The following is a 21,193-nucleotide window of genomic DNA, read 5'->3' as shown; positions in this document are numbered from 1 at the left end:
CTGAGAGGAAGAGGGAAAACTGGGGAAGAATGTCCTGTACTCGGACAGTTGAAGCCTCCACCTGGAAACTGTATCTGCTCTAGACAAACGTCTAGGAGAGAACACTAAATCAGTTCCTGTTGCCATGCATTTATCAAGCCTATGCAATATGTAAGGTGCTGATCTGAGAATACAAAAACCAATAAGACGCATTTCAACGCCAATGGGGCAGACAGCATGCAGAAACTAAAGCTGTGCGTGGGGCATGTACATGATTGAGATCATAGGGGTGAGAAGAAAGGGCAACGGTGGCTCTCAGTGGGTGCTGTTGCTGCTGTGTGCACACTGAAGAGTGAAAGAGACCAGCTAGAAAGGAAGGTACAGCCTGCGGAGCTGAGGGACAGCAGTTGGCCCAGAGTCAGCGATGTTAGAGAGAAGGCAGTCTGGACTGGGTGGGGTGGGGGGGGGGAGGCTGGCTCTGTGAGTCAAGTGCTTAATAGTTAAGTATTTGAACCTGAATTTGAAGTACAGAGATAGGAATCTGTCACCCTGCTCTGACAGCGAGATAGAGACTGGCAGATTCTAGAACAGTAATTCTCAACCTGAGGGTCACAACCCCTTTGGGTCCAATATTAGATAATACATTGCAATTCGTAACAGTAGCAAAAGCACAGCTATGAAGTAGCAACAAAACAATTTTATGGTTGGGCACCACACATGAGGAACTGTATTAAAGGGTCACAGCTTTACGAAGGCTGAGGACCACTGTCCCAGAAGCCATCTGTCTGCAACAGAGGGTGAGCTCTCGGCTCAGTGAGAGACCCTGTCATAAAAACATGAGATGGGGTTGGGTAGGTGGCTCAGCAGTTAGAGCACTTGCTGCTTTGGCAGAGGACTTGGGTTTGGTTCCCAGCACCAAAATCCGACAGCTCATAACCACCGTAACTCAGGCACTGACACATACACATCAAATAAAGCGTAGTGATAGAGCACCCAGCGTCAACTCTAACACACACACATCTGAAACTAGAAACCAGGAGTCAAAAAAAAACGGTCACTAGCCCTGGTAAGTCTGTGGGTATAGAGTCACAGAGTTAAGGGGGAAATACGCCTGACGTGTAAGTAGAAAGTCTGTAACCTGGACTGTTGAGGAACTCTCATCAAATGTATAGATAAAGTCTTCTCAAAAAAAAAAAAAAAAAAAAAAAAAAAAAAAATTGCCAGGGCCAGTGAGAAAGCGCAGTGGGTAAGGGTGCTTGTCATTAAGCCTGAACACCCGAGTTCAGTCCCTGGAACCCACATAGTAGAAGGAGAGAACAGATTCTTATAGGTTGTCTCCAGGAGCACGTGTGTGCACACTAGTGCACATGCACACACAAACACAGAGCTCAAATTTTAGATGTATACTATTCATTTTTATAATCTACAGAATCTTGACCACGAACACCAGATAGAGAGCCTGCGTTTACCCAGATAACATCTGAGCTTGCTCACTTACTGAGAAAGTGGTACAAAGACAGGCAGAAAGCTAAGTGGGTGGACCTAGAATGGCTTAGACGCCGCAACAGCGGATGCCTGTTGATGTAACCGTGCCAAGGCAAGGCTACAGATCCTGTGGGGGGGCTGTTAAAGCAAATTCCAGACTAGTCAGGGAAGAGCCAGCAGGAGACTTAACTGGGACAGACACTACATATGAGACTCATCTGTTTTAACTGTTTAATTATCATACATTAATTATATACCATGACAGATTTCATTTTGACATTGTCATACATGTATATGATATAGTTTGATTATATTCACCCATCATCCCTCCCACTGCTGCTGATCCATTTCCTCTCCCCAACAAACCTCTACTTTTTCATCCTTTTTGGTGACCCAATGAATTTAATTAAGGTTGATTAAGTGAGCATGGGTAAGGGGTTATTTACAGGAACATAAGCAACTTCCCATTGGCCACACCATTAAAAGAAATGTCTCCCGAGGATCCACCCCATATGCAGCCACCAAACTCAATCACTATTGCTGATGCCAAGAAGTGCTTGCTGACAGGAGCCTGATATGGATGCCTCCTGAGAGGCTCCGTCAGAGCCTTACTGATACAGATGAGGATGCTTACAGCTAACCAACAGACTGAGATCGGGGACCCCAATGGAGGAGTTAGAGAAAGGACTGAAGGAGCTGAAGGGGTTTGCAACCCCATAGGAAGAACAACAGTATCAACCAACCAGACCCCCAGAGCTCCCAGGGACTAAACCGCCAACCAAAGTGTACACATGGAGGGGCCCATGGCTCCAGCTGCATATGTAGCAGAGGATGGCATTGTCTGGCATCAATAGGAGAAGAAGCCCTTGGTCTTGTTAAGGCTTGTTTCCCCAAGTGTAAGGGAATGCCAAGGTGGTGAGTGGGAGTGGGTGGGTGGAAGGGGGAGTATCCTCACAGAAGCAGAGGCAGGGGCTTGTGAGAGGGAAACCAGAAAAGGGGATAACATTTGAAATGTAAATACATAAAATATCCAATAAAAATGCAGAAAAAAAGAGAAAAAAATGTCTCTTCTTTTCCCACCAAACATTAACTACCAATAACTCTCAGGAAGAGACAGGAACCAGGTGGGTTCCTTCAACCCCAGATGGTAATCTGGACTGGACTGGACTGAGGAACACCTAGGCAATTAGTAAAGCACCTGGGTGCTTTCAGGACACAGGCAGATCCTGTGGGTTCTGATCTAATGAATAGATTAACATATTGAGTCATAATATGATCATTAGTGGGAGGTGGTATAGATGAGAACTCTCCAGGGAAGCAGGTCACAGAAGTGGCATCTCGAGGAGAAGGCAGCTAAATGGTGCCATGATCTCTTCCTGTCCTTCACCAGGTGAGAAGTGCCTCTGTCACATGACAGCACCATGATGCTTGGGCTAAAAGCACAGAGGACTGAGGCCTTGAAACCACAAATAAACTGTCCTCCTTTAGATTGTTGCTGTGGGATTTTAGTGCAATGACAAAAGAGTAATCGTGCCTCACATTATCAGAGGGAAAGAATCCTGGAAGAACTCAGCGCATCGCTAAGCTGGACAGGCCAATTTGTTCCTTAGATGTCCTTGTTTGCAGTCCTGTCTCATCAGCACGCATCTGCCCCACACCCGCTGCTGTTCTCTCTCCACATCTACGCATGCTCAAGTCTCTCCCATGTAAAAACAAGATGACAGCAATGGTGAGCCTCCTTCAAGGACAAGGTCAGGACAAAATTAAAGCTCGGCAGTCAAGGGATGTTCCCAAACAGATGCAAATACTAGGGTGGCATTTCGAACCTGTGAGAGCAGACAGCCACTCAATAATGGGTGACATTGGTTGGTTTCTGTTTTGCAAAGTATCTAGAAATAAATTCCAGGTAGATTAAATATTCTTAAGGTTAAAAAAGAAAGTCCTAGAAGAACTATGTAGATGTGCTTTATATAAAATGAGGTAGTTTTGTTGTTGTCATGAAGTTACAAGAATTTTCTGACACTATCATAGTATCCAGAACTCCTAAAATAAAAACTGATAAATGGTCTACATTAAAGATAAAAATCAACATAAAAACACAGTCGAGAGATAAGTGAATACTTAAGACTTGAAACACAGACAAAAACCTCAATTCCCTTTGAATTTGAATAAAATGATACAATCCCATTTAGAAAAAAAAAATCAACCAAAACAAAATTAGCTATCCAACGGATAGCTGGGCAAAGACTATAAACACGATATTCATAGAAACAGAAGAACTCTTAGAAATATGAGGAAAAAAACAAACTTACCTATAAAGAGAAATGCAGAGTAAATACAATTTGGAACCCAGAGTGACGGCACACACCTGTGACTCTAGCATTCAGAAATCTGAGGCAGGAGGACCACCCCATGTTTGAAAGTAGCCTGATGTGCACCATTCATTCCAAGTCAAGCCAGGGCTTCATAGCAAGCAAGACCTTGCCTCAATCGTATAAGAAAGCAACAACAACAGCAACCACAACAGGACTTGGGCTCCTGCTCCGAGAAAGGCACAGAGAGGTGCTTCTGTGGGGGCGTCTTCTGCCTTACTCTCCTCCCTGGGCAGACATTGCCCTGACTCCCCCAACCCCTTTCCCATCAGCTTCCCACCAACACCAGGCCTTCAGGTAAGTTGCAGGACTCTGGTGGAGAAATGCTTGCAGTTGGTATAGAAATTGCAAAACAATCTGTGACCATTGAGCCCTTGTTGGAAGATCTTGGGATAATGACAAAGGAAAGAGCCTTCCCTCCAGGATGTGCCAATCACTAGGTCAGCCCTTCTCTTCCTGCCAAGGGCAAAACAAAGAAAAGCAAACAGAAATACATCCATCGTCTACGCTGGGCAAAGGACTCAGAGTTGACCAAGGACACTTTTCAACTAGCTCTGGCTGCAAACAACTTAGACACCAAAGGCTTGTTGTTCTAAGACTTTCCTCTACAGTTAAGGGGAAACTTGGGGAGAGATTCACAGAACATTCAATGTCAAAAAAAAAAAAAAAAAAAAAAAAAAAAAGTCTGCTCTAGGGCCATCAAAATGACTCCGCAGGTAAAAAGCACCTGCTGCCCAAGTCCGATGGCCTCAGTTTTATACCCCAAATCCATAAGGTGGAAGGAGAAGACTAACTCCAAAATCTGTCATCTGACCTCCATATACACAGTGGCACAAGCAGCCACACAAGCTACTTAATTTCTAGTATGTGTGAAAAAAAATCCAAACTTCATATTGAAAAATATAGCCAGACAGTGGTAGCACACACCATTAATCCCAGCGCTCAGGAGGCAAAGGCAGGCAGGTAGATCTGAGTTCAAAGCCAGCCTGGTCTGCAGAGTGAGTTCCAGAACAGCCAGAATGACACAGAGAAACCCTGTCTCAACCCCTCCTCCATGTGTGTGTGTGTGTATATCTCCCCGTGTGTGCATATATACATATATGTGTATCCCCTCATATGTGTGTATGCACATATATACATATATACATATATACATATATGTGTATCCCCTCATGTATGTGCGCATATATGTGTATCTCCCCATATGTGTGTGCATATATACATATATGTGTATCCCCCATGTTTATGTGCACATATATACATGTATGTGTATTCCCCATTTGTGTGTGCACATATATACATATATGTGCATATATACATATATGTGTATCCCCTCATATATATGTGCATATATACATATATGTGTATTCCCCCATATGTGTGTGCATATATACATATGTGTGCCCCTCGTATGTGTGTGCATATACATATATGTGTGTATTTATACATGTGCACTCTCTCGGGAGGATGAATACCTGGTACTCAAAGGGAGCAGTAGGATGCTCAGCAGCGTTCCTCTAGCGAGCACGGTAGAAACGTGAAAACGGTTCCCACGGTTAGCTGCACTGCCCTGCAGGTCGCTGTGGAGGTCAGACAAACTGCACAGACACAGCGAGCCACTGCATTAGCACAGCAGTGTGCACTCTGCACGAGCAGTGTGAGTGGATTCCAAGACACACCAGCTTGCTGCTGGGACCCCATCTCTGCCTCTAAAGTGCCGAGGTTACAGGCGGGCCATCATGTGTACCCAGTTCAGGTCCTAGCACCTACATAAACCCTGGGCGGACACACCCTAGCACTCTAGAGGCAGCACCCTGAAGAAGACAGCTCCCTAGACTAGTCAAATCAGTGAACTCTTGCTTCAAGTGAAAGGTCTTGCCTCAATATATAAGGTAGATTGTAATTGAGGAACACATGTGCACGCGTGCGCACACACACACACACACATACACCTACAAAATCCCTCACAAGAGAAATCCCTAAAGTGTTAGTTGATAAGGACTTATGAAAACGTGGTTTCATAAGACTTTAATAATGTTAAAATAAAACCAAACCTGCTTCCATGCCGAGTGCCTGATCAGCCCACTAAAATAGCTGCCATTCAGCATTTCAGTGAGGCTAAATCAGCCTTGCTCAGCTCCTTCCCAGCTTTGTTTCCATAGGATGATTCTTTGGTAGCAAGGGCAGGATGCCAACGTTAACTGAGAGAAGGCTGTTGGAGGTTTGGGTCAGAGGCTGCAGAGAGCGCGTGAGCCCAGAGCTGCGTGGCCGGAGAAGCCTGGAGCCTCCTTTATCCCGTCTGCATCCCTGACTGATCTCCCTGTAGGCTGACCTTCTCTACTTGGTAGGAAGCTGGACCATTAACTCCGAGCTCTGCATCTGTCTGTCCCACCAAGAGGACTGGCCTCTTGTTCGTGAAGTCTGGAAATTCCTAAGGATACACCTGGGCCTCAGTTTCTCCTCTACTCCAGCTTTTTTGTTAGAAGACCACACCAGAACCTCAAAACCTGCCCTGAAGTTCTGATTCATAGCGCCCTCTTCTAAAAGCAGAGGGCTCGGACGAAGTCCCGGTACCTGAAGGAGTCCTTGGAAAACATGGCCGACTTGTGTCTGGCGGTAGCTCCACCTCCACACACCTCTCATTCTAGCCTCCCGTGATCTTTGAGCTGAACCTCGGGTGCCTGCTTGGCAGTAACAATACCTAGAGAAACAGACCCCATGGGGCTTTTCAAATCTGGGTTTAAGAGGGTTAGACAGCAGCCATAGGAGACCCAAATACATCTCCTGTGGTTGATCGACATAGCTACCTGACACACCTTTTTAACGGAAGGATGAACTGAATACAAGAAACAAAGGTGTGCCTTTCAGGGAGAAAGTAGTGTGACATTCTACAGGTAAGTCAGGACAGATGTATAGACCCTGACATGGATCTATTCAGCTCTAGCTGGACCCCTTCAGAAGGTCTACGGAACATCCCGGAAGACAGCAAACAAAATATTCCCTCCCCCACCCCAGGCCCGACTACATACTTTTCACAGCTGAAATGAAAAGGTCTAATTGCCTCATAACATTAATACTAATTTCCAAGGAGGTCTCGAGCTCTGCTTGGGTCAGCTGCCCACTTATCCCTGCACCATCTAACTGCCCGGGGCAGAGGGGGCATCTTAGTCCTGGCTGTGTCTGGGTCCCACCAGGCTGGCTTGAGGAAAGCTGTCACTCTTCCCAGGTGATGCATAAAAAAAAAAAAAAAAATCGGTGAAGCTCTAGGAAGGAAGAAGGCAGGGAGGACACTGGAGAAGACTTTCCCCTGGTGAGCCCTGAAGGTTTTCAAGTCTTTTCCAGATGAGGAAAAGCTGGAAGTGTCAGAGTTACCACAAGGGGGCTCTTGGATTCCACATAGGCTATCTGTCTGTTCCAAGAAAAGCCAAACCCAACTTTGAATCTTCACCTGGGCTGGTACCTCCAAACAGATGCTTGCTCGAGCAAGCCCAGATGATTTGAAAGGGAGATGACGGGGGAGAGATGAGTGCAGACAGCCACACTGCTCAGCACAGAGACGGAGGATGACGTTGGAAAAGATCTGATGTGAGCCCAGTGCTGGCCGACATCCCAGCCCGGTCTCAGAACCACACATCCAAACAATAAAACGTTGGTCCCTCACCCCAGACAGCTTTCGCCGCTAGTTCAGCAAAATACCTTGGTTTGTAATATTGAGTTATCAATCTACTTGCAATATTGTTCCCCACTGGGCCTGCTCCCCATTCTAGGTAGATTCGGCTGTCACAAGCATTATTACCATCTCCCCCTTCCCTCCCAAGAGGTCACTAAAACTTTCATCCTAGACCTTTGGACCCTCCATATCTGTGTAGGCAGGCAAGAAAGAAAGAAAAAAGCTCCTTTCAAATTTCACATATATATCTAACTCCGGTGAGAAACCAGGAAATGTAACCATGGAAACAGGAGCATGAGTGTAACCATGGAGACCCATTTAAACCAGCTGGTCCATTAGCATCTAGAATCTGGTGGGCTCTGAATGCTTTAAGGACAGATAGCCCTGCTTAAGATGGTCAAGTGATACCACTTGCTCATGTCCGTGCTGTGTAGTCGTCTGAATGTTGCCAATATTTAAAAATGTTGGGAGGAAAAGCCTTTCACAGAACTTCCTCTGACACTAATTTCTTTCTTTTATTCTTTCAGTTTTTTTTTGAGATTCTCTTGTACCCAGCCTGGCTTTGAACTTGCTCAGTAGCCAAGGATCTCCCTGAGCTTACTTTCCTACCGCTGATGCCTCCTAAGGCTGAATAGCCAATGCATGCCACCACGCCCACTTTTGCCTATAGCAATTATTTTATTGTTTTGAAACAAGGGTCTCACTGTGCATCTTTGGCTGGCCTGGAACTCACAGATATCTCCCTGCCTCTGCCTCCCAAATAGAATTGTTTGTGTACCTCACCATGCCTGACTGTTTTTGTTTGTTTGTTTGTTTTAAACAGGGCGTCCTGCATACCACCCAGGCTGGCCTGCAAATCACTCTCTCACTGCATAGCCAAGTATGGCCTTTAACTCCTGCTCCCCCTGTTTCTAGCTCCTAAGTACTGGGCTCACAGTCAGAGGCAGCCGCACCCAGTTTATACAGTTCTGGGGATCAAACTTGGGGCTTCGTACATGCTAAGCAAGCACTTTACCAACTGATACCACCCCCCCCCCCCAGCCCAGCCATGTAACACCAATTTCTATGCGACCCTTCAGACTTTCTGCCCTCTTCTCACCATTATGCTAACCAGAACTTTGCCATTCGGTGCTCATTCAGCAGACACAAGCTAATCACTTTGTTTTGCTAAACACTCATGCCCTGTAGCAGATGATAAAGCCTGTCTCACCAGAGTCAGGGCTGAGGTGGGTCTTTCAGAAAGCTATTCGCTTAGCAAAAGGGTTTGTTCCCAGAACGAAGGAATTTAGGTTCTTCCAGCAAATGAGATACACTTTGGACAAGGCTTTCCTTGGTTTTGGTGATCTGTTTCTGTTGATGCTTTAGCATGTGCTGAACCCTGGGCTTTGCACATGGTAGAGTCATCTTAAACCATCGAGCCATACCCACAGCTGCTTTTCCCACTTTGTGGAGGAAGCCTCACTCTTCCTCTGTCAGAACAGCACGTTGTAAAGTGAGGGCATCACAGTGCCTGCATCCCTGATGTGGTTTCAAAGGTGAGGGGACAATCTGGGCGAGTCCTGTGTCTTAGTGGGGTAAAAAGATGGAGTACAGAGTCAAACCACTGGTAACAGCACTCTGGTGTCCCATGGAGGCAGGGTCCTGGCTCTCTAAAGCTTGCCCTTATCTGTACCCCGGCTCTCCCTCCCATCTTCAGCTCCTTCTCCCCTTTCGTTCAACACCTGATCAAACCTACAGGCACGTCACTGGAAAGGTAGACCAGTAGGTAAAGACTGTCAAAGTCAATTGTGACTCAGATTGGTAGGATTTAGAGTCTCTGGGCACATCTTCGAGGAGGTTCAAGATTAGGTTAACTAGGTGAGAAGACCTACCCTGTGGATAGCATCATTCTATTGGGAAGAAGTCCTGACTGACCAGAAAGGCAAAAAGCAAGCTGGGCATCAGCATTAACCTGTCTCTGCTTCCTGCCCGGATGTAATGTGAGCAGCTGCCTCATGCTCCTGCCGCAGCACCTTCCTCCCTATGATGGACTCTACCCTTGAAGTTCTGACCAAAATGAAACATTCCTTCCTTAAGTTGCTTTCATCCGGCATTTGTTTCAGCGTGGAAGGCAGAAATGGAGAATGAGGACGGACGGGGAGAGAGCACCAGTCACACCTGTTCTACACCACACCCTAAGAATTCTCACAACAACCCAGTGGGGATTATTTTTTGTCTCCAGTACATCCACGAGGAAATGAAAGGTCTTCACCTTTGGGTAAACCTTTCAAGGCCACATAATGGAAGGAAGAGAACCTTGGGCCCCAGCCATGTCTTCTGTCTACTGTGTACCATTGTGAACTTCTCCCGAGTCACAATGTTTCTGGCTCACCACAAATACTACCCAATGAGATGAACTACTCCAGTGTCTCCTGCTCAGCCACCACATCCAGGTGACACAGCCCAGAGTCACCTTAGAAGAGTTTCAGATGAGCATTTGGAGAGATAAGAAGATTGGCCTGTATGGATGGCTGTGACAGAATGTCTTGATTGCTAAATCATGTAAGAGACACCAGCCCACTGTGGGCAGTATCATCCCCTAAGCAGTTGGTCCTGAGCTGTGTAAGGAAGCTAGCTGAGCATGAGCTAGTTGCTGCTTGACCTGGAAGTATAAGGCAAATAAACCGTTTCATCCTCTGAGTTGATTTTGTTTGAGATTCGATTTTGTGGTTTATCACAGCAACAAGAGGAAACTAGAACACTCTCTTTGTTCAGAGGCACTGAGAGGTCCAACACCAATACATAAAGAACCTGGATAGCCCTGTCTGTGAAGCACAGGGACCTGAGTTCAATCCTCAAAACCCAAATCTGAGCACAGTGTCTCTGGCTCTGGCAGATAGCCCTGGTGTAGAAATAGGCACATCCCTGGGGCTCTCCTCCAGCTGGCCAAACCTACTTGACGAACTCCAGGCCAACAAAAGACTTTGTCTGAAAAGTTAAGTGGATGCCATTACTGAGGAACAACACCCAAGGTTATCTATCCTCTGGCCTCCACACACATGCACACACCCCCTAGCACAGAAGCACATCTCAAAAAAGTCAAGGGAAGAAGGTGAGTGCCTTCTGCCTGGAGCCAGGGAATAGAAGGGAGTGTGCTTCTCGGTAGATTCCTCAGTGGCAGTGTTTGGTCTAGCTTTTGAGAGGACTAGTGTGGGCTTTTCAAGAGCAGAGTTCCACATAAACAGAGTGCAGCATAAACAAAAGTACACAGGCCTTGATGCAGAGGGACCCAGAAAACCGATTTCCCACCCCTCCGGAGCCACCCCAGGTCATAAATCATATTGTCAGCTCAGCGCTCCACGTGACTAAGGAATCCTGCTTCTGGCTAGGGATGAGTGGCCCGGAGCGTGTGGGTGAGGTGAGGGTTGGAGAGTGAAGAAGGCGGGTGGTAAACACCGACTCATACCACTACTCAAGTGAGAGAAAGAAAGCAAACCTAGTCTAGCACACTTCGCCCTCTCTGCCCTGCTGTCAGTCGTCACAGGCATTTCCGACTGTCCGTACAGGTGATGGGCATCCGCAGGCCTCAGTTGGCCCACCATGTGCTCTGCTTCTCTCCTAGGTTAGAGGCGAAGTTTCCAAGTTTCAGCAGTTTTCCTCTGTGCGGGGGATCAGATCAAAGGCCCACCCTTGTTAGAAAGTGCCCCGTTGCGGAGCTACAGCCAAGTGAAGAGAGTGAGTTCTAGAATGATGACCAAACAGAGCCTGGTTAGTTCCTTTCCCTCCTTACCTACTTGTTCCCTGATGTCATTAAACACTGATGATGCACAGCTCCCTGTCACTTTCTGGATTATAAGCCGTCATTGTGTCCTGTGGTGGTTTGAATGCTTGGCCCGTGGAGTGGCATTATTAGGAAGAAGTGTGTCACTGTGGGGCTGGGGTAATGAGACCCTCCTCCTAACCACGTGAGAGCTAGTCTTCCCTTTGGAACAGGACGTAGAACTCTCAGCTCCTCCAGCGCCATGCCTGCCTAGATGCTGCCCTTCTTCCCACCATGATGATAATAGACTGAACCTCTGAACCTGTAAGCCAGCCCCAATTAAATGTCCTTTAGAAGAGTTGTTGTGGTCATGGTGTCTGCTCACAGCAATGAAATCTAAACTAAACTGGATCGTCTGGGCTGAGGGCACAGGTTATCCACCACTATGGCCTATCTGTTCATCTAAGTACTGGGTTTCTGGGCACCTCACTGGAGCCAGGGAAGTCTTTGGACAGCTAAGGCTCAGAGATTCCCTCTGCCCAATCAAGATGAGACTACAAACCTGAAGTCTAGGAAAACACAGGCACCAATTAACACAGAGAGAAGCCAGTCCGTGTGAAGCCTGGCTGGTAGCCAGGCGTGGCTGTGATGGCCCCAAATGGCAGGAAGCTCAGCCTGATCCAGTCCCTCTCACGTGTTGTGTGCTGCCAGACACAGCTCCACAGCTGGTTTCATTTGTCCCCCACAGCTCCGCACTGGAGAGCATTTCCATTTTCACTCATGAGCTCCAAGAACCTAACAGTGGCTCGCTCTGTCAGAATTAAAGAGCAAAGGAAGTCATCAGATGACTCTGGTGATAACTTGGGTTGGTCATGGGACATAGTGGGGCCTGGGGACCCAATCAAGCCCTGAGGCCCTGGAGCCAGCAGTAGCCCATGACAGGATCTAAGGAACACTGCTGTTGCCATGGGCTAAGGACTTTATCAACACTACACCCTGGATGTGGTCACAGTCGATGCCATTCCAAACTCTAGAATGGGCGAAGGCGTCAGGGAAAGCGAGGATCTGCTACTCCCTGCCTCTGCGGTGGGAACAGTCTGTGCTCACACAGAGAAAGTTTGAAGACTGGGTGGTTGCTGGGATGAGCATGCTCTTCCTTGCCCTAAGCCCAGGTTGTCATTTTACCACAATTGTCCCCCTGTTTCAAATAGGTATTGGTTATAGAATCCTGTGGAGTTTCCCAAATCTGGGAGTGTTTATGTTACTTATATAAAATGGTGTGCTATTTACATATAATTGACATGAGCATGCAGTCAATCATTCCTATATTACTCATAATATATAGTACAATGTTAATGCTATGTAAACACATGCCATACTATGTAAATGCATGTTCAGAGAGTACTGACATCATAATTAACGTGTTTGGTACAGGTGTGGGTTTTTGTTTTGTTTTGTTTTGTTTTGTTTGAGCAATTTCTATCTGAGGTGGAGGAAATCTGTAGATATGAAACTCCTATGTATACAGTAGGTGGTGGCTCACACTGTATACAGTAGGTGGTGGCTTGCACTGTATAAAGCAGGTGGTGGCTCACACTGTATACAGTAGGTGGTGGCTCGCACTGTATACAGTAGGTGGTGGCTCACACTGTATAAAGCAGGTGGTGGCTCACACTGTATACAGTAGGTGGTGGCTCACACTGTATACAGTAGGTGGTGGCTCACACTGTATACAGCAGGTGGTGGCTCGCACCTTTGATCCCTGCACTCAGGAGGCAGAGGCAGGTGGATCTCTGTCGCGCGCCCACGTCCGCCGGCCGAAACAGGCGTGCAACAACAACCAGATTCTTCTGCGGACAACCTTTATTGTACAGCACTCTGAGCAGGGGACTTCCTGAACAGGAAACTTCTCTCTGAGCAGGGGACTCCCTACCGGGGTCTACTGTATAGGCGACCTCTCACGTGCAGTCTCCCACGTTTAATCTCTCTGCCCAGTCTCTCTCTCTCGTCTCTCTCTCACCGGATCTCTCTCCACGTGGGATCTCTCTGCCATCTCTCCACGTGGGGTCTCCCGCAATCTCTCCACTATCTCCATGTGGGAGAGAAATGCACTGCTATATATGCCTAAGAGACTTGTGTTGCTACCTGATTGGTGCATCCTCCTGTAGCTCAATCACGTGCCCCGAGATTGGGCTGTGACTTATGTGGTTGCCAAGCAACACGAGGGGAAAGGTTTTTGTAGGCTGAATAATGGGCGGGAAGCTGGCGCCATCTATTGGCGCCAACAGCTTCCTACATTTCTCCCTTTTCTCTTAAATAAAAAACATAAAACATGGCCAATCAACCATCAGGCTCTTGTTGGACCTTTAGGGTTCAAGACCATGATCAGCAATAATTTTTGGGTAAGGCACCTTCCTGTGTGCAATGGGAACGAGCCCTGCAGGGTGCAAAGGCTGCCTATGTGTAGGACAACACCCGATCCTGGTGCAATGCCTCGAAGGCTCAGGGTGCAGGGGCTATCCAGACACAGACCCATCACTTTTCCTTAAGCATACTAAGCCAAACAGAGGGAGAGGTGCCCATTTCGAGTGCAGCAAGAGCTTGTGCTATGACCACTATGTCACGTTATTGTTGAGTACGGAGTTTGCACACCATCTAGAGCAGAAACACAGTCTCTCTGCACAAAAGCATGCCAAAATTACTTGATAAGGCAAGAGTTCTATAATCCCCATAACCCTGCTATCTCTGTGTCTAAGGGCAAGTACAGTACATCAAAGGTTACAATGGTGACAAACAAACAAGAAAATAGTTTTGCATTAAGGCACATGGGCGTCGGTTTTGGAAACACCGACAGAATCTCCCAACTCGGTTCCGCTTGAATCGTCATGCAGGACAGGCTCATCAGAAACAGGTGGAACAGCTTCTTGTTCTGGTAGCACTCGACGTGTTAGACGTTCTGGGATCCAAATTGGACTTTTTTCTCCCTGTGGAAAAACACAAATAGCTCCCCTGGATCGTATTAAAATAGGATCCGGGCCTTTCCAATTACCAGTGAGGACATCTTTCCATTTCACTAGCTCTTTAAGTGGCACAGGCCATTGTCCATGGTACTCAGCAGCTGAATGGCCATGAGCATCCAAATTTAAAAAATTTAAGGTAAGAAGCATAGTAGAAATGGCCATTTTAGGCGTAGGGGGTATCTCTCTAATTCCCCCTGCTTGTTTGTTTAAATAAACCTTTAGGGTTCGATGAGCACGTTCAATGATGCCTTGACCCTGAGGATTATAAGGCAATCCTGTCAGGAGTGAAACTCCCATGTGATGGCAAAATTGCTTGAATTTTGCTGAGGTATATGCAGGAGCATTGTCCGTTTATAACACTTTAGGAATGCCCCATGCACTCCACGCTTCAAGACAATGAGTAATAACATGAGAAGCCTTTTCTCCTGATAAAGGAGAAGCAAAAATAACTCTTGAACAAGTATCAATCTCCACGTGGGAGAGAAATGCACTGCTTATATATGCCTAAGAGACTTGTGTTGCTACCTGATTGGTGCATCCTCCTGTAGCTCAATCACGTGCCCCGAGATTGGGCTGTGACTTATGTGGTTGCCAAGCAACACGAGGGGAAAGGTTTTTGTAGGCTGAATAATGGGCGGGAAGCTGGCACCATCTATTGGCGCCAACTGCTTCCTACAGATCTCTGAGTTCCAGGTGGGGTTGGTCTACAGAGTTGTTGCAACACAGAGAAACAGTGTCTCAAAAAAAATGAACAACCCTATCACCACCAGAAAGGAGAGAAGGGAGAAAGGAAACATGAAAGAAAAGACACTCTTGTGTTGGGTCTCACAACTCCAGGACAAATAAAGGTACCTATTGCCATATCAGAGCTGAGGCTGACCGCTGGGTTCTCAAGGCCCTACACGGTAGAGTCCTGAGTCCTCTCAGAACCTCTCACCCCAAACCCCTCCAGCCCCGGCTTCTCTTTTTTCTATGTAACTTTTTGGCCGTTTGGCAAATCACTCCCTTGGTCCTCTTTTGCTTCTTCTCGGTTTCAGCGCTGGTGGCTCCTCCCTCCCCTCTCCTCTTCCTCTTGCTTCGGCTGCCGCTCTCTCCTTGGATGGCTGCTGGCCATGTTTAGTATGGCCTCTTCCAGATGCCTCTGCCTGTTCTCTACCTTGTATCTGCGGTAACAGCCTTCTCCTCAACCATCCCTAGGAGTGGTCATGGCCGCGTTTCCATTCATTATGTAAAAAGGGACAACTGCCTACGGTGAGGCTTGTAAGGCTGCGCTGCCTTCATGCACGATTACCAGGGAAAAATTAAATCTGCAGAAAACCAAGTTACATTTAATTTCAGGGAAATAATGATCTTTTAATTATAAATTACAATATTATAATTATATAATGCAATATTACAACATGCAAAAGATTATATCATTGATCTAAAGTTCAACTGTATTTGGTTACCCTGTATCTTGTCCAAAAAGACTCCATAAAGGTCTTTTCCTAAGATCTTGTGTGTATATGTGTGTGTTTATTAATTTTCATTTGCTTTATTTATTTTGCTTCCTTTAGCTCGGGCTGGTCCTGAACTCACTATGTAGCAGAGGACAATCTTAAAGTGGTCTTTCTGCCTCCACTGGGTCTCAGGACTGCAGGGGCTACAGGGAGCACAGCCACACCCAGTCCTTTGCTGGGGATGGGACTGGGGCGTGGTGCCTGCTAGGCAAGCAGTCTACCACTGAGCTGCATCCCAAGCCCTTTACGGCAGTGCTTGTCAGCCTGCGGGTCATGACCCCTCAGGGGTTAAAGGACCTTTTCACAGGGGTTGCCTCTGAGATACCCCGCATGTCAGATGTTTACATTATGATTCATAACAGTAACAAAATGACAGCTATGAAGTAGCAACAAAAGTAATTTTGTGGCTGAACTGTATTAAAGGCCGCAGCATTAGGAAGATGGAGAGCCACTGGCTTAGGACATTTGTCATTCTTCCTGTCACTGGTATGCGCTGTCCCAGAGAAGCTCACCTGCCGGCTCTGCATCCCTGACAGCAGCGTGGCCGCCTGACCCTGGGTTTGAAAGTCCCGACCTGGAGCTCACCCAGCCTTCCCTCTGCTCTCTCCCACACCAAATGTCTCCACAGTTAGGCTGCCTGGAGCCATCCCAGGGAAAGATGGTGTCCTTGAAAACGCAAAAGAAACACATTAAAATTTAAAGACGAATTACCCAGGTGAGATTGGAAAGGAGTAAGCCATGTCAAAAGATCTGATGAATTTTTATACTGGGCTCTAGGACCCCAAGTTTGCAGTGGCGATGACTCACACCAGGGCTCTCACAGGATGGATGGATACAGTCATGAGAATGACTTTATGATACGGAAACGAGGCTCCGTGACTCAACCGTCACCGCAGTTCTCAGCGTCGGGTCTGCTACCTGATTGATGGATTTTGGTGCTATAACAGTGAGCAATTTTCAAAGCGTCCATCTCAATATGAGCAAAATGGAAAGAGGTGTTTTCAAAGCCACCCATCTTGCGATGTTACAGGCAAAAGGTGGCAGGGTTATTTCCTTAGGTTTTCTGTGATCAGAAATGACACTGAGCTTGGCCAAATTCTCATTTCGTGACATGCACAAAGACTTATCCACCCAGCTCTGATGCGAAGAATAATTAGGCCTTCCCAGACCGGGCTCAGCTTTCTCTGGCCTGCCAGATAAACCACAGTGGGATTTTAAAAAATAATTGGTGTTTTTTAGAGTTGGTGCACATGTTGGAATGGATTTCATTAGTCATCCCCAAGTTCTTGCAGAGATTATTGATTTGCCTTTCTAACTTTGAAAAAGTTTCCTCAGTTCTGTCTTTGTTCCCCCATCTTGTAACTGTGTGATCCAGAGGAGATCCCCTCCCCCACTCACCACGCCATGCCGGCACAGAAGGGAAGGGAGGACCACCGTCCTCACAATGCTCTCTTACATTCTACGACATCTTCTGTAACCTGTAGCAGTAGACCAGAGGCTCACAGTGTCGAGAAGCCATGCTGTGGTGGTTCGGGGCTGGGTAGTGAAGAGATCTTGGGGTTCAGTCTGCATTCCTTTAATATTGGCTTCTTCGCTCGATACAGACTCAGGACAGTGTCTTAAAAGTAGTAAATTCATTTTGAAATTCACAAACTGAGAAATGAACGAGGGCTGGATGGCATTGGACACCTGAGCTCCTCTCCCAATTCCTCTGTCACGCCTCCCCACCTCCGCGCATGCGCTTTCTGGCCGCCCTCCCTTTGGGATTTCAGCACTGCATTCACTTCCCAGGTTGCTGCCAGAGGACATAAAAGGAGGTGTTATCTTCTTGTCTTACGGCTACTCTCAGGAGTTAAACGTATCCCATTGACCAGATTCCAGTCATATGACATCATTTAGCTTGTAGGAAGGCAGGAAAATGTAGTCTCTAATCACCATCAGTCACCGTCTAAAAACTGGCTGGGCGGTGGCAGTACAGTCTTTGATCCCAGCACTCAGGAGACAGAGGCAAGTGGACCTCTATGATTTAGAGCCCAGCCTGGTCTACAGAGCAAGCTCCAGGACAGCAAGAGCTACCCAGAGAAACCTGTCTCAAAAAAACAAAACAAAAAGAAACAAAAGAAAGGAAGGGAGGAGGAGAGGGGAAAGAAAAAAAAAATCAGAAAAGATAGTACAAGACAGAAAAATATTGATATGACCGAGAACCATCAAACTTTTTGTAAATCAGTGTTGCTTAAGGCTGTTCTGACCCTCTCCTCTCCTCCGCTGGGAATAACCTGTGTCCAAGACAGAGCTTCTGAAAAGACTTTATTTTTATGCTAAAGGGTGTGTGTGTGCGTGTGCGTGTGCGTGTGTGTGTGTGTGTGTGTGTGTGTGTGTGTTGTCACCTGACGTGGGTGCTCGGAACCAAACGTGGGTCCTCTGCAAGAGCAGTAAGCTCTTTAAACTGCAGAGCCATCTCTCCAGCCATTAGTTTGGGTTTTCATGTTACTTTTGAGTGTTGTTTTCAGGGCTGTGTTGTAGTCCACGAGTAGACTCGCGGCTTTACTCGGTGGTGGGGATGGAACTTGGGGCTTCAGGCATTCTAGGCAAGCATTCTGCCAGCCTCGCTAGACATGACGCCTGCCATAGGCAACGCCCCTCCCCCTTCTCTCCTGTTCTTCCTTCTGCCAAAAGAAACCATCTCCCTCTAAAACCCAACGAGTGGCACCAACCAAAGGCTCTCTCGGGTTTTTCTTCATGTTCATAAAGGTATGTATAGAGATTTAAAAGGTTGTTTAGTGATTCTGTTTTTTTTTTTTTTTTTTTTTGTGCCTTTTATATCTTTACAAAAGCCACACATGACACATGTTTATACACAGTTTCTCATGTCTTGCTTTCCTCGCTTAACAATACCTCATGGAATTCTGCCCAAGTCACTTGGTTTTGATTTAATCTGTTCTTTTTAATGGCTGGGTAATGATTCGTGGTGTTGATATAAAGTACTTGGCCAGGGGCTTTGTTTCACAATGAACACTGCCTTAATAATATCTATGTTCACGTGTCCTTGAGAATTAACGGCTTTATTTCCTTGGGACAGATTCCCAGGCGGGAGCTTGCTGGGGCAAAAGTCATAGGAATTTTTAATTTTAATAAGTATTACCCTTGGAGCCATCCTTTTTTATCTCTTTCTCACATCTTTCCCCAATTCCAGCTTCTATAATTAAAAGGCTAAAATGTTTTAGATCAAATTTTATGAGTTTGTGTCAATTTGTAAAAGAATAATAAATTATAACGAAGAGGACTCAACATGATTTTCAAAGACTCGACTGGAAGAAACCCCCTTCTGCAAGTAGACAAATGAAGGCTACGGCTGCAGATATGACTTTTCCTGTTTCTGTATTTAATCAAGATGTGTGCTCAGAAACACCCTAGCACTGTGGCAACTGAGAATTATCAGCAGCAAATTACACAGCCCTCTGCCGACATCTCCCAGGAAACTCATCACATGAGCTCCTGCATTCCCCAGGCATACTGTCCCAAAATGCCCCCCGAGGACCCTTCATTCATTGCCACCACTGGTAGATGCTGGACCAGACTGTGCAGAATGCAGTAAATAAAACCTACCAGGCCCCACTCACAGAGCTGACCTTCTGGATGAAGAGAAAATATTAAATAGCTAATTACATGCATGTTTGCACAGTGTTTGTTTATTGTGCTAGAAACTGAACTCAGGGCCTGGTGTACATGATCCATTAAGGTCTACATTTATCCCCTAATCAAATATTTTTGTTGGGTCAAACTATGCATTACAGTTGTTTTCCTGGATATTTAATGTAACAGCGATGAACCCTGGGGATATTGTGCTAAGCAAAACAAGCTAGTTACAACAGTAAATGCTGTAAGCTTCCACTTATGTCCCCAGGGGAGCTGAGGTCACTGAGACAGGAAGCGAAATGGTAGTGGCCAAGAGGCAATGGGAGGACCAGTATGGAGAGCTGTATTAATGTATAGAGTTCAGTCTTGCAGATCTGGAAAGTCTACAGAGAAGTAGCCGGTGGTGGTAAATTTACAATGTTCTGGATAGTTTTTATTAGTTTTATGCCAACTTCACACATGCTAAAGTCATCTGAAAGGAGGCAGTGTCAGCAGAGAAAATGCCTCCATACGATCAGGCTGCAGGCCTGTAGGGCGTTTTCTTAATCAGTACCACTGTGGGCGACGCCATCCCTGTATTGGTGGCCGTGAGCCCTTTAAGAAAGCAGCCGGCCAAGCCAGTAGGCAGCACTCCTCCATGGCCTTAGTGTCATCTCCTGTCTCCAGGTTGTTGCTCAGTTTGAGTTCCTGTCCTAACTTCCATCAGCAATGAACAGTGGTGTAGAAGTGTGAGCCAAATAAACCCTTCCCCCTCCCCAGTCACTTTTGATCATGTTGTTTCATCATAGCAATAGTAGCCCTAAGACACACAGTAAAGTGAATGTGCTGACTGCTATTGAACCATGCACATGAAGTGGCGCAGACATGCCTGGAAAGATGCCTTAGAGGTTAGGAGCACTGACTGAAAGGAAAAGTCACAGGGCACCAATGTTGTGAAAGGATGACGTCCCGGGTTTCGGCACCAATGTTAGGGGAAGGATGAAGAGAGTGGGGGGCATATGGCCCATGGAGGTGTGGTGAGGCCTGGGGGTAAGGGAGATGCCTCTGGGGGGCCCATGTTGGGAATCCCTTCCTCCTGAGGGACAAGCCACACAATGGTATAGTACAGAATAGAATTTATTCAGGTCATGGGAGAGTTAAGAGGGTAGTAGAGGCAGAGAGAGAGAGAGGGAGAGAGAGAGAGAGAGAGAGAGAGAGAGAGAGAGAGAGAGAGAGAAGTAGAGACCGGCCATGAGCACATGGAGGGAGATGGGGAAGGGAAGGGGAAGAGGAGGGGTAGGGCTGGGAGAGCAAGAGAGCCAGGAGGCAAGAGAGGCCAAGAGAGAGAGGAGGAGGCAAGCAGCCCCTTTTATAGAGTCAGGTCACTGGGGCGGAGCATATCTGGCTACTGCCAGGTAATTGAGAGGTGGGGTTTACAGAATCCCAACACTGACTGCTCCTTCCGAGGATCTGGGTTCAATTCCCAGCAACCACATGGCAACTCCCAACCATCTGTGACTCCAATTCCAGGATGTCTGACGATCTCTTCTGGTGTCCATGGACCCTATACAGACATAGATGCAGGCAAAACACTCATACACATAAAATAAAAATAAACAGATTTAAAACTCTTATAAAAACACAAAGGAGCAAAGCACTTTGTCTAGCCCCTGGGCAATTCCGTGTCTCCTGAAAATATACTCACCGTTGTCTAACCACCTGAAGAAATGGCCTAACCAGTCCTCTTGCAGGAACCGTAGCTTCCCAGTTACTAACACTGCTAAGATGCCAGAGGCCCTCAAGGGCAACATTTC

The sequence above is a fragment of the Micromys minutus genome, assembly GCF_963924665.1.
Source record: "Micromys minutus genome assembly, chromosome: 5".
Classification (NCBI taxonomy): domain Eukaryota; kingdom Metazoa; phylum Chordata; class Mammalia; order Rodentia; family Muridae; genus Micromys; species Micromys minutus.
The sequence above is the reverse complement of the archived record's forward strand: the minus strand, read 5'-3'. Positions refer to the sequence as shown.